Source organism: Solanum pennellii, chromosome 2 (assembly GCF_001406875.1).
Source record: "Solanum pennellii chromosome 2, SPENNV200".
In the NCBI taxonomy this organism is placed as follows: domain Eukaryota; kingdom Viridiplantae; phylum Streptophyta; class Magnoliopsida; order Solanales; family Solanaceae; genus Solanum; species Solanum pennellii.
Window position 1 is genome coordinate 12,326,984 of NC_028638.1, and position 13,796 is coordinate 12,340,779.

The following is a 13,796-nucleotide window of genomic DNA, read 5'->3' on the forward strand; positions in this document are numbered from 1 at the left end:
TTTCCATTCATCCACATTCATGGCTCCTTATAAAGCCTTATATGGTAGGAGGTGTAGATCTCATATTGGGATATTTGAAGTTGGTGAGTCTTCGATTCTAGGTCCCGATTTAATTTATAAGACTTTGGAGAAAGTTCATATCATAAGAACCGGTTGCAAACAAGCAATAGTCGGAAAAAGTCTTATGCCGATTATAGGAGAAGAGATTTAGACTTTGAAGAAGGTGAGAAGGTTTACTTGTATATTTTGCCTTTGAAAGGGGTGGTTAGTTTTTAAATGAAAGGGAAGTTCAGTACTAGTGTTGTCGGTCCCTATGAAATTTTTCAAAGAGTTTCTAAAGTTGCCTTTGTTTATGATTTCTTTTAGATATTATGGATTTATTAACATGTATTCTAACTCAATTATGTTATCTCTTCATGGATTGGTCTAGTTCGTAGAAGATGACCTATTCAATTCATAGAGTAAGGTCATACTCTTAGCTTTTACATGGTTTTCCCAATAGCTACACATATGTGGGCGCATAGTTAAGGGATAAGGATATTGTTACTAAGTAACTCATTCTCTACTAAAGAGGAGTACTGATTTCAAGAGCTACATTTGAATACACATCTCAACTCGCGAAGTGTAACCACCACTTTTTCATATCCTCTAGGTGCTAAGCATAATTCCACATAGATTCATAACATTATATAATATAGGTTAAGATTAACTAGTGAACACCACATTTCAACTCACAAGGGCATTCATCCTCCGACCTATCTTAGAAATCTCTTTGGAGACAAGTAGGTTGCTACTATACACTTCATCTCAACTCAAAAGAGTGTTCACCCCAAAACTCCCGTTTTGATTCACTTTCTTTAAATTCATTCATTCATTTATTCAAAGGGTGTGTATGTGTGTGTACATGTTAACACACCTTGCGCATAAGCATCATTTAATTTACATTCAATTCTATGCAAGCTTAGACCTCCATTCATCACATTACACAATTTAACATGCTCAACATATACACTTAATTTTTGCATGATATAAGCAAAACATACAATATAAGGTTCATAATACACATTGAAAGAACCTTCTCATTATCACTTTATTTCACACATTAGTCCTGTAAATCCACACTTACAATACATATCATGTATATCCAAATTCATCAATTAGACACCGCCACTAAGAAGGTGGACCATACCACTCAAGAGCACTTTATAATCAAAATAAACATGATAACAAACTTACCCTATATCATAGTTTCCATCACCTATAATATTTTACTCAACATTTCATCATTATATAGCCCTTAGGGAAGTAGCAAAAGCATAATATCAACATATGGAAACCAAAGCTAAAAGACTACAAAACAATGCTCATTTAACCCATTCCTTAAGTCACAATTTTGATAAAACACTTTAACATGTTTTCATTGAAGTTTAATCATTGGAATCACCAACTAACATTAGAAAATTCATATTTGCATCATTTAAAACTTTTTCATGCAAGACCCATATTTAGAGTTAAAAATAGAAGAGGATGGAGTTCTAAAATCCTTTACGAAATCTTTTAGAAAAGACTCCTCGAATAGAAGAGAGTTCAAGGGTGACTTATAGCATACCTCAAATAGAAGAAGCCCCACTCATTTTTTGGTGATGTAATTTCCACCAGCAGCCCTCCTACTTCCTCCTGAGTCTTAGCTTCTACGGAGTTTTAGAGAGAGTTTGAATATTTGAAGTGAGAGGTGTTGTCTAGGTCTAGGACTTAAAACTAATCTAAAAAAATTTAGAAACCCTAAAAATATTATCCTAGAGCCATACAAGACTTGGGGTTAATTTATAAAACACCCCAACAAATGGCAGCAGTGTCCAGCAGCTTTTGCAGGACCACCATCGACGGACCCAAGCAACGGGGCGTCGACTGAACGACGGCCCATACTGCTGAGCTTCGTTTATGTATGCAGCTGGAAACATGGAGGTTTTTACCTTAAGACTAAGTCCCAACATATGCTCCTAGACGACAGGGTGTCTATTCACCAAGGGGCATCGATTGTCTCGGTTGTTTGAGGCTGGTTTTGGGGCAGTCTTAGTAGGTTCTTCCTAGGTGTTGGGGTTCTCTTCTAGGGCCTCTCATTGGTCCTAGGTGGTGTCGTGTCTAGACATTAAACCCCTAAATATAGTTGTCTAGGTATTAGGAACATTCCACATAGTCTTTTGTCAAAATAAACACATAAAACTCTCTAAAACACATGAAGATACAAAAGCACAATCTAAGGCATATCTTCCGAAAGTCATGGACGTTCTTGGACGTTTGACCTCCAAACGTCACCAAACTTTACACACTGCCTAAGAACATCAATGTAACTCATTTCAACACAAAATTAACTTAAGAAAAATTTAACGAATCTCTAGTTCACCTTAGTTTGTTTTAGAGTGTTACGACATGTTTGCCCTTCATGAGTTGAGATAGAGTGTCCACTAGTTATCCTTAACCTATAGTATATAATATTGAGACTCCATGGGGATTTATGCTTAGAAACAATAGGATATGAAGTCGGGGTGGTTATACTTTGTGAGTTGAGATGTTATCACACTTGGAGAACACAGCCTAGATACGACTGGCGGCGGCGTCCTCTCAGAGGACTCCGACAAGGCCTTTAGAGTTGTCATAACATGTATTAAGTTAAAAATTGCGGACAAATTGAAACTTTTACATTTTATTTTAAGTATACTTAGACTTTATACTTAGAATTCATAATGACATACAATAATCTAAAAACTTGTCTCACATATATATGACCATCTAAGCGTTTGAATCTGAACTTAGCCAATAAATAGTAAATATGTCATATAGTCCTTAATACAAAAGAATCAAAAGAAAAAAATGGAGATAAAATATTCTTAAAATCTTATAATGTCTTCATAAGCTGGAATGCAAAAGATAGCATCCCCCAACATGAGGACCTACCAATACTTGGAGAAAGAATTCCAAGCTTCTTCAATCGACCTTCTAAATTTTCAAAGGTCGGACCCGACATTTGTAGTTATATAAAGTAATGGTATTAGTATGCCACATGTACTAAGTATGGGTATGCGCACATAACATTTAAGGACATGCATGAAAAAGGATCATTTATCATTTCTTTAGCAACAATGTTAAGTAATCTGAATGTCTTCAATACACATACCATAGAACATATACAAGTTAAGGACTTCGTCAACGTACAACATAGTCATAATTAAAGACATATTATCATAGTGTCATGTCAATATTTCATATTCAAAAGAATGTAGAACATAATATACAAAATACTGACCAAAGATCCCATCCCCATCCTACAAGTGCAATAACATATTCATCATAAGATAGTACAATTACCCCATAGAACCAAGTAGATAAGATAGTAGACTATGAGTAAAGCTTTGTTTCACATAACTTGTAACATAAGTAGTCATCACTTTATATAGAAATATTACCCAATAACATATTCATCATAATGAACGACATCATATAAGAGTAACATCATCTATCATAAGCATCATACCTTTCATGTTATAATATAACATAAGACCAGTCTCCTAGAACTTCCCTTGGAGTCAAGTTAGGCAATTTCTAGGTAGAGTCTCATACCCCTACTCATATTAAGTAGACTCTTCAAGTCACCCTAGTTAATGTCCATTTACCAATCTTTAATTTTTACATGAGGTAACATTTGCCTTAACCGAAATAGACCATGTGAGCTACCGGTGTTATAAAACCCCAAACTGAAAAAAGTTGGTCTACCGGCAAAACCAGAACCAAACATGACATAGCTTTCTAGGTGGACCCACTAGCTAGTATCCTGTGGTGACGACATAGTTCAAGAACTAGGAGATTTTACAGACCCGTAGTTCCACATTACATGACAGCCTCTATCTCATGAGAGTTATTGGGACCTACCTTCTATCCAGGGAAGGGATACCTCTCATATCTAGTTCATCGGTGCTTTGCTTAAGTCCCTTTCTTGAGTAACATTTAATTTGTCTTTTATCATAAACTTATAATAGGTTATGAGATTAACTCCTTGTATAAACATGAACATGAGCTCTTTAGGATTTTTATGAGAATTTCTTTTCATCATAACCCTTCATATGTGAGCTTAACATAACATAATCACCTTGTGTAAAGCATACAATAAGATATCATAAACTTGCATTTTTCTATTCTTATCATGATATCACATTTAGCATGTTCATATCCCAACATAATTCATAAAAACATAATGTATACTTCATTAGAATATTATCATCATTCATAAGATAACATAAACATCATAGAGTAATCACAACATTAGAAGACTTACAACCATCATGTCATAATAAAACACATAGTTACTACATAACAAACCTTATATCATTTCATCTTAAGCATAATCTCACAATCACATAGTAAAGACATTTCAATTCATCATCATACCAACACCTACTTAGGCTAATCAAAAGTTATGCTTCAATTGAACTACATCATCAATCACAAGCCATCATAATTAAAGTAAAGGTTAGGACCATAAGGACTTACTCAATCTCCTTAAATAACCATCATCATGGTCTTACCATCAACCAACCAGTTACATACGACAATAGGTGTAGTAACATCAACCAATATAATTTAACACAAAAACTAAGTCAGTTGCTTCAACACTATCCCAATTAATATCCATTCGTAACCTAGTGTCAAGAGTATTAGGGTTCATTATGAATTCATCCACATTTAGATCCAATACCAACTATATATTACCCTAGTAAATCTATACTTGAATGTGAATAGATAAAACAAGTCTAATAATCAATTCATTCATCAATTCCCATCAATTCATGACCAAGATAAAAGATTTAGGAAATTGGGGAAGGTAACATGATCAACATGAATGAATGAATTTACATCAATTAATACACAATATATACTCAATTAATTATAGGAAATCACAATTCATCATCAATTTGAAGTTTAGAACAATATCCATTAGAATCAAAAAGCCCAATGGAATTGGGTATTTTGAAATCAACTTTGAGAGGACCTCTTGGGGAAAGTAATCCCAAGAGTGAATAACTCATACATTAATGAAGATTAATCCATGAAACTGAAGTGATACCCTAGAGAAATTGACCTTATTCTTCAAGCTTTCTTCCTTCTTCAATGGTGGATTTGGGGAGAGAAAAATTCGAAAGAGGTGAGAGCTATTGGGTTTGTTTTGAGAATTTGGGTTTGGGTGAGTGATAAATGACTTAAAATGACCATTAAGCTATACATAATCACCCCCTAAATTATCAAAAACAGCCTCCACTTAAATTGGTCTTTTTGTCAAATCTAAATGTCAAAAATACTATTTTACCAAATCTGAGAAGTGGCTCCGCATCGCGGGACCAACCCTTATTTTATTTCCAAAAAATAAATTTATGAACAGTAAGGTCCGTGTGGGCTGTGCGTCGCGCAGAAGCCCACTGATTCTTGACCTTGGCAGGCTCATTTGGAAGCCTACCCATCCATGTTGGGTCCTCCTTCATGACCTTTTTTTTTGGTCCTTGGGGCTTCGTTATCGGAATTTTAAACACTTTATACTACACTCTACCAAACCAATGTATTTTTACAATCAGTAGAATTCATTTGACCCTCAGAAATAATCCCAAACATAGCAACGTCAGCTAGTTCTATTAGGCTAGATTCGGGACATCATGAACGTCCTTTGACGTCTTGGCTCTAAAACTTTTCGGATGACTTCTAAGCATTCTTTTAAGTTTTAGAATAGTATCTTTAAATTTAGACACTCATGTTAGTCTTTAGATTAGACTGACTTTTGAGAGTGGTGCACAATTTAATAGGAGGAATCTCGGAGTCTAAATCTTGGACTCTTACTATATGGTATAAACACTTCTCAAAGATCATCTTATAGGCTTTCAAACATGAAATTATGCGACCTCTAGGAATAGAATTTTCCCCCTTCCACTCTAAAACGCGTTCATCTGAAAAGTTAAACTTCACCACCCTTTTTCTACAATCAATGGAAGTGAAACAAGCATGCAACCAATCCATACCCAAGATAACATCAAAATCAGTCATATTGAGTTCTACCAACACCACATGATTAAATCTATTGGGAAACATTAAAGGAAAATTTGTATATACTCTCTTAGCAACAACTGACTCACCCACCGAGGTAGTCACTATAAAAGGTTCATTAAAGTATTGGACAAAAAGTCAAATTTTTTAGCAACTACAGGAGTAACAAATTACAAAGTAGCACTAGGATCAAGTAAAGTATATACATCAATAGAAAAGACATTAAACATACCGTTAACCACATCGGGAGAAGTCTCGTGCTTACCCATAGAAGAGAGATCATAGAAACAGTTCTTCTTCGGAGCACCTATATTTGAACCACTTGATTGTCCACTCCTCTTGTGTTGCTCCTTCAAATTTGGGCAATCTCTAACTCTCTGTAAACTTTTACCACAACAAAAGCAATTGTCCATCCCAATAAGGCAATCACCATAATTCTTCTTGCCACACTTTCCACAAGTTGGCTTCTTACTTGGTAAACTAGTACCCCTTCCCTTTTGATACTTTGGGTTAGACACCCTATCATAACGAGCCTTTGGGAACTTTGAAGGAACTTGTTTGGAGAAACTCTTTTTGAACCCAATCTTGCATTGGATATCAAGCCTACTCTTTGAAGAACCACCATCAAAAGACTTGGTTTATTAGCTTCCTTACTCTTCCTATTCAATCTAGTCTCTTCCACTTGTTGATCATGCACCATGAGACGAGAAATGTTCATATTATCATGTAGCCTAGCTGAACGACATTCTTCTTTCAAGTCATCCGACACTCTCGTCACAAAGCGGCTTGTTTCATCTCTAAGATTGAAAACCAAAGAAGGATCATACCTTGACATTTTAGTGAATTTCAAAGACTAATCAAGTACACTAATACTTCCTTAACGAAGGTTGATGAATTCTTTTACTTTGTCTTACCTCTTATCTATAGGAAAGAAACGATCAAGAAAAGCTTTCTTGAAAATATCACAAGTCACCTGTCCAGCCCTTAGAGACCTATTGTCTCTCCATTGGATGTACCATGTTTGGGCCGCATCTTTTGAGTTATAAGTGGCTAACTCGGCCTTCTCACTAGTAATCAAACCCATCGAATAAATTATCTTGTAAATTTCATCAATGAACTATTGGGGATCTTACTCCACTTTGGACCCATAGAAAGAAGGAGGATTCATCCTAGTGAAGTCCTTCAAATTGGAGGCCATGGTGCAAGCTTGTTTGTTTCCTTGGGGTACCGCCTCCCGATTAAAATGGGTCGTTATAGCTTGTGCTTTTGTAGTGATGGCTTGTGCTTCAGTCGTAATGGCTTGGTCCATTTGGAGGAAATCTTCCCTTATAACCCTATCCGCTATGGGACGCGGAACAACAGCAACATGATCACCCATACAACTTCATGAAGTGGAGACACTTGGTTTTTTTGTCCTCCCACATTAGCAACTCCTTCTTCGGCTCTTCTTGCGACTGCTCTTCAGGTATTTATACCTATAACCTCCATATGATGTTTTGGTGAACACACACATAAAGTAGACTCTAGTGGCACGACATAGGTATATAAGAATATGAGAGTTTCCTAAGCATCATATAGTTCCTCATTCATAAGTGTGATGTACTTCACAATTATGAATAAAAATCTATGTTGATGTCTTTTAGTGAGATATCAATCCTTAATATATTCAACCTCATGCTCTGATATCAAGTTTTTCACATCCGGAGAGAACCCCCTAGATGTAACCGGCATCGTCGTTCTCTTTGAGGACTAAGCTTAGCCTCTTAGCATACGTAATCACATTAATAGGTTAAAATGCGGAAAAATTAAAACTTCCTGATTACTTGTACATTGAGGTTTACTCATACCTCTCGTTTACACATAATATATATTTATCGAGTATACATAGACCCTTTGTATAAGAAAATTACATAATCTTGTACTTTTATTGCACATACAATGTATAAGTTAATCTCATCTGAAGTCTATAACATTGTTTCATATTAAACCATCTAGACAAGAGAATCACAATTTATGCATAGCCCTTGCATCAACAATTATAGCCACATATAGGCTTTACAATTGTAGTACCAAAATGAAACAGAATGAACAAATTGTCTTTAAGTTTAAACAACATCCAATAATGGCATCGTCCACGGAAAGTGAGGACCAACCGAACATTGAAAATAAGAATCTAAGTTGTCTTCAAAGAATTCTTATATCAACGGCCGGATTCTACATTTGTGGTAAACATCACACATGTGTAAGTACACACTTTTACTAAGTTAGAGTATATGCACGTAAAACAAGTGAAATCATGCTAAATGGGACATTTGATAAAAACCATGCCAAAGTACTTTGAAAATCCTTATGCACAATCAAGAACTCAAACAAGCCAAATAATCACATAATGCATAAGTCTAACCCATGTACGACATAAGACCAATATCGACAAGTAATAGACAAGTCAACATATACAAGAGTTCATAACATCATAGTATATGCAAGAACCTTACTCATAACCCACCATTTATCCAATAAGTGCAATGACCAAACAAAGCCCCATAACCTTACAAAAGACCACAAGAAACGTCTAACTCAACATAACATAGCATCAATAGCAACCATCATCATATTTAGCAATATAGACAAATATCATGTGCATGAATGAAACTAACGACATATAGGATCATCAACATGTAAAGTCAACATTTTAATAGCATATACTTTATAAGAAAACAAGAACAACCTCCTAAGAATTCCCTCAAGGAAAACTAGTGCAAGGCATAGGTAGAGTCACATACCCCTACCTAGGCTAAATCAAACTTCTCAAGTCACCTAGTTAGTGTATAGTCCATTACTTAATTTTACTTTCGGGAACACTTTCCTTGAAAGACATAGAACACAAGATCTATGTGTGGAATCCAATGTTGTTAAACCTGACATCGATGGAAGGTGGTGTACTTGCCAAAGTACATCAAAACATGAACATAGAGTCTAGGTGGATCCACTAGCTAGTATTCCTACGGTGTCAACATAGTTAATATAGCTTGGGGCTTTAATCGCAACATCACTCTATGATCTTTTTGGACTATGAGGCTATCCACCCCGTGAGGACTATGGCAAAACCCTACTTTGTCTCCTTGGGAAGGCGCCACCCCTCATCTATTGTTCAATCGGTGCTAAGCTAGAGTACCTTTTCAAATTTCTTTCTTTAACAATCATCACTTAGTTTAGGTCATAGGGACTATCCCATGTATAATCATAGTCATTTATATCAATAGATATTGCATGAGAATATCCTTTCTTGGGAACCCTCACACGTGAGATTAGCATATCATCATCATCATATCATAAAAAAGCACATAGGCAAGTCATCAACAACCTTATATCATTTTATATTAAGCATAATCTCACAATCACATAGTCAGGACATTTAAATTCATCATCATACCAACACCTATGTAGGCTATACAAAAAGTATACTTCAATTGAACTACATCACCAATCACAAGCCATCATACTTGAAGTAATGGTTAGGATCTGAAGTCTAACCAAATCTCCTTCTAAAGACATTATTGGTCTTACCATCAACCATCCTATTACATCCAATAATAGGTGTAGTAACATAAATCAATAGTAATTAATAGAAGATCTAGGCCAATTGCATCATCACTATCCTAATTAACATAAAAAATAACCTAGGGTTAGGGGAATTAGCGTTCATCATGAATTCATCAAGAAATAAATCTAATCTAAACAATAAATTACCCTAGTAAATCCATACATGAATTAGAATCAATAAAACAAGTCTAATAATCAAATCATTCTTCAATTCCCATGAATTCATGACCAAGATCCAAGATTTGGGGAATTTGGGGAAGGAACATGATCAGCATAAAATTGCATCAATTAAAATAAATTATTCAACAATTTCTACTGAATTAGTCATAGGAAATCACATTTTATCATCAATTTGAATTTTAGAAGAAACCCATTAGAAATGGAAAACCCCATGGAATTGGGTAATTTAGAAATAAACTTGAAAGGAACTCTTGGGGAAAGGAATCCCAAGAGTGAAGAACCCATACCTTACAAAAGCTTTATCCATGAAATTTAAGTGAAATTCTAGAGAAATTGACCTTCTTCTTCAAACTTTTTTCCTTCTTCAATGGAGGAATTGGGGAGAGAGAAAGTAGAGAGAGGTGAGAGCTTTTGGATGTTGTTTTAGGAATTGGGTTTGGATGAGAGAAAAATTACTTAAAATGAACCTTAGACTATATATATTCATCCCCTGATTTACCCAAAACACCCATCACGTAATCTGGTCTTTTTTGTGAGGTCTAAATTTCAAAATACGATTTTAGAGAATCCGGGAAGTGGCTCCGCGTCACGGGTCAAACACACATTTTATTTCCCAAAAAAAAAATTGGGACAATGAGGTCCATGTGGACTGCGTGTCGCCCAGCCGACCATTAATTCTTCACTTTCACAGGCTGCTTTGGCAGCCTGCAAACCAATGTTGGGGTCGTCCTCCATGACCCTTTGAGTGGTCCTTGGGGAGTTGTTATTTGACATTTAGACCCTATATACTACACTCTACCTAACCTCTGAAACGATCCCCTATCATAGCGAAGTCAACTAGTTCAAATAGGCCAGTTTTCGGACGTCATGGACATCCTTTGACGTATTGGCTCTATAATTTTTTGGATAACTTATAAACATCATTTTAGGTCATAAAACACTTTCGAAGCCTTTAGAGACTCATTTTAGTATCTAGATTAGGTCTTTACTTTTTACAGTGTTACACTCGTGTCATAGTCCTTTAAAAATTCTAACCATCTTCTTTTGCTTATAATCAAGTCCTTATAAGTAAATACATATTGTAGACTCATATGATCGGTGAACACAACAACATGTACCCCGTAGAGATATCTCCAAATTTTCAAGGAAAATACTATGAATGCAAGCTCAAGGTCTTATGCCATTCATTCATACAAGATTAAGAGACTTTTTTTAGCATCCTAAGTCACGACATCTTTGATTCACATTAGTATATGAATCAAGTAAACGACACAAGTCAACCACAAAAGACACCAATACTTCACTTAAGTACATATTGCATATCATTCTTGAATTGCATTGGAATAACCATTATCATTTTGAAGTCACCATATACACTACTATAACATCATCAATATAACCATCATAGACTCATAGTCAAGTAGGACAAATCATGCATCAACTCTAAGAATACACACATAAGGACATAGTCATAGTCTAACATGATCACCTAACAATATCAATAGAAGGACACATACCTTCACCTTTCTAATATGTACAAAGATATGATCGTACATAAGCTAAATCAACTACACAAATCACACTAATACTTTGATTAGTGTTGACGCAGTCATGATCATCATAATAGAAAATGTAACTTCGACAAGGCCATATCATTCACATAGCACTGCCACCATAAGTTGACCATACAATTAATCATTGTAATACAAAAACTATACAAAATATCAATAGAGTTACAGGAAGCATACAACCCATCCAATGTCACAACTTCCATCAATAGCCATATAAACCAACACAATACTCAAAGGCCTTTACCTATGGCCATGAGCATCAATTCAATTAAATTCAATAAGCATTAATATATAATGTATCTAATAATATACAATATTAATGTTATCAATTTGAGACAGACTATAAACTGCACAATCTAATCTATACATAAATCAAGAGTGCATAACAATTTACGCATGAATTCTCTAATATAAAAGCATTATCACATCACCCATTGCATAGCCAATTTTAGAGATTTGAGAAGGTAAAGTTTTCATAGCAAATTTAATTGGAAAACATCAATTATACATCTATTATATCATATCTTAAAGTTTGAAAATGTTTCATGCAAGAACCCAAGACTTAGAGTAGAAATTGCACTTTCTCCTCTTTTTGAAATCCTTGAAAATCATCTTTGAATTTAACTCTTAGGTGATAGAAAGCCTTAGATTAAGAACTCCCATACCTTATTAGAAGAACCCAATGAAAATTGGATAAGAAACTCCATTGAATCTCAATCTCCGAGCTCCATATTAACCTTGAGCTCTCATGGATATTTTTGGAGAAACTTTTGGACGGAATGGGTTTTGATCTAGGTGCTAGGATCTAAATGAGAGTTTAATGACTTTTATACTCTTAAAATACCCATTAAAACCTAAAATAACCGTCCTCCTATTTTGATAAGACATGGGGTGAATTTCCCAAAAGCCCCAAGTTTGAACAGAAAACTAGTAGAAAATGCAGCACCATCGACGCCTAGCATCGATGGTTCGTTGGTGAAACCACGCCCCGTCGACAGAGACCGTTGGTTGTGTCTGAAGCTCCTCAAACTTCAGGCTACATGGATCAATCAACGCCACCCATTGACGGGACGTTATAATAATCGAATGGCCATCGTTTTGTGTTGTTGATTGCCATTGCCAAGCGGTGTTGAGATCTAAGCAGGGGTCCTCCTTCTAGAGCCTCTTCTTGGTCCTAGGTAGAGTCGTTCCCAGACGTTAAATCTATAAAAATGCACTTCTAGGTATTAGAAACATATCAAAACAAGTTCAACATCAAAAAAGCCATGCAACATGCTAAAACACATCAAATCTAAGAAGAACGTCCAATGGGTATCTTTCGAACTTCACCGGACGTTCTTGGGACTTTGACCTCTAAACCTTACCAAGCTCAACATGCTGTCTCTAAAAACTATTATAAACATATGAGGACCTCATAAACCCATTACTCACACATAAGCACATGAAAACATATAAGGAACAGAGGTGACTAGTCGTCAAACGTGTTGGTCGTCCCTTGGCGTTTGAGTTAAAACATCACCAAAATATTGAGGCACTGCCTCAAACTTCATTTTCAACAATATTTGACTTCAAGACTTCATAATACACACATTAGCCCCTAGTTTCACCTATGTCATTTTTTGAGGCATTACATTCTCCCCCACTTGGACAACATTTGTCGTCGAGTGACACTTGTCTTATTTAAGACATTCTCAAAAGATGATTAACACAAGACTTTTAGCACATAACCTAACACACAATACTCCTATAGGAGAAACATCACTTTCACATAAACAAGAGACTCACCACACAACAAGAAGCTAGAAACTAGTGTACGACTCATCTTGTCATAAGAGTCATATTCCTTATTTTATCTTGGAGAAAATTCATTCCCAACACACTATCATGCTTATTACATAAATTCTATACATCGTACAACAAATTAAAATTAAAGAACAATTTAATCATTTTCACAAAATCCTTATAGTGACCACAATTTTTCCTTACAGTGACCATTATTCACAATCTAACAATGCAACACTTAAGAAATTCCTTATAAATTCTCAACAAACCAATATCATATAACAATTTATACATGCTCACTATTAACCTTCATGAAACAGTTAGCAAACTATACTAGATGTACATGAACCATGAGGAAGATAACATGCATGAAAACTCATTTTCTCATTCAACAAACCTTCAACCAAAACATGCATATCATAAGGAGAATGTTTTGAACTCATTTTTCACAAAAGACTCCTACATAAATCCAGTGACTAAGAACTCTTTGTTTTAGGCTTGAATAAACACATAAAGAAGGTTAAGGTTACCTCGCTCCCAACAACCATACTCTTCACCATACTCTCCCACTTAGGA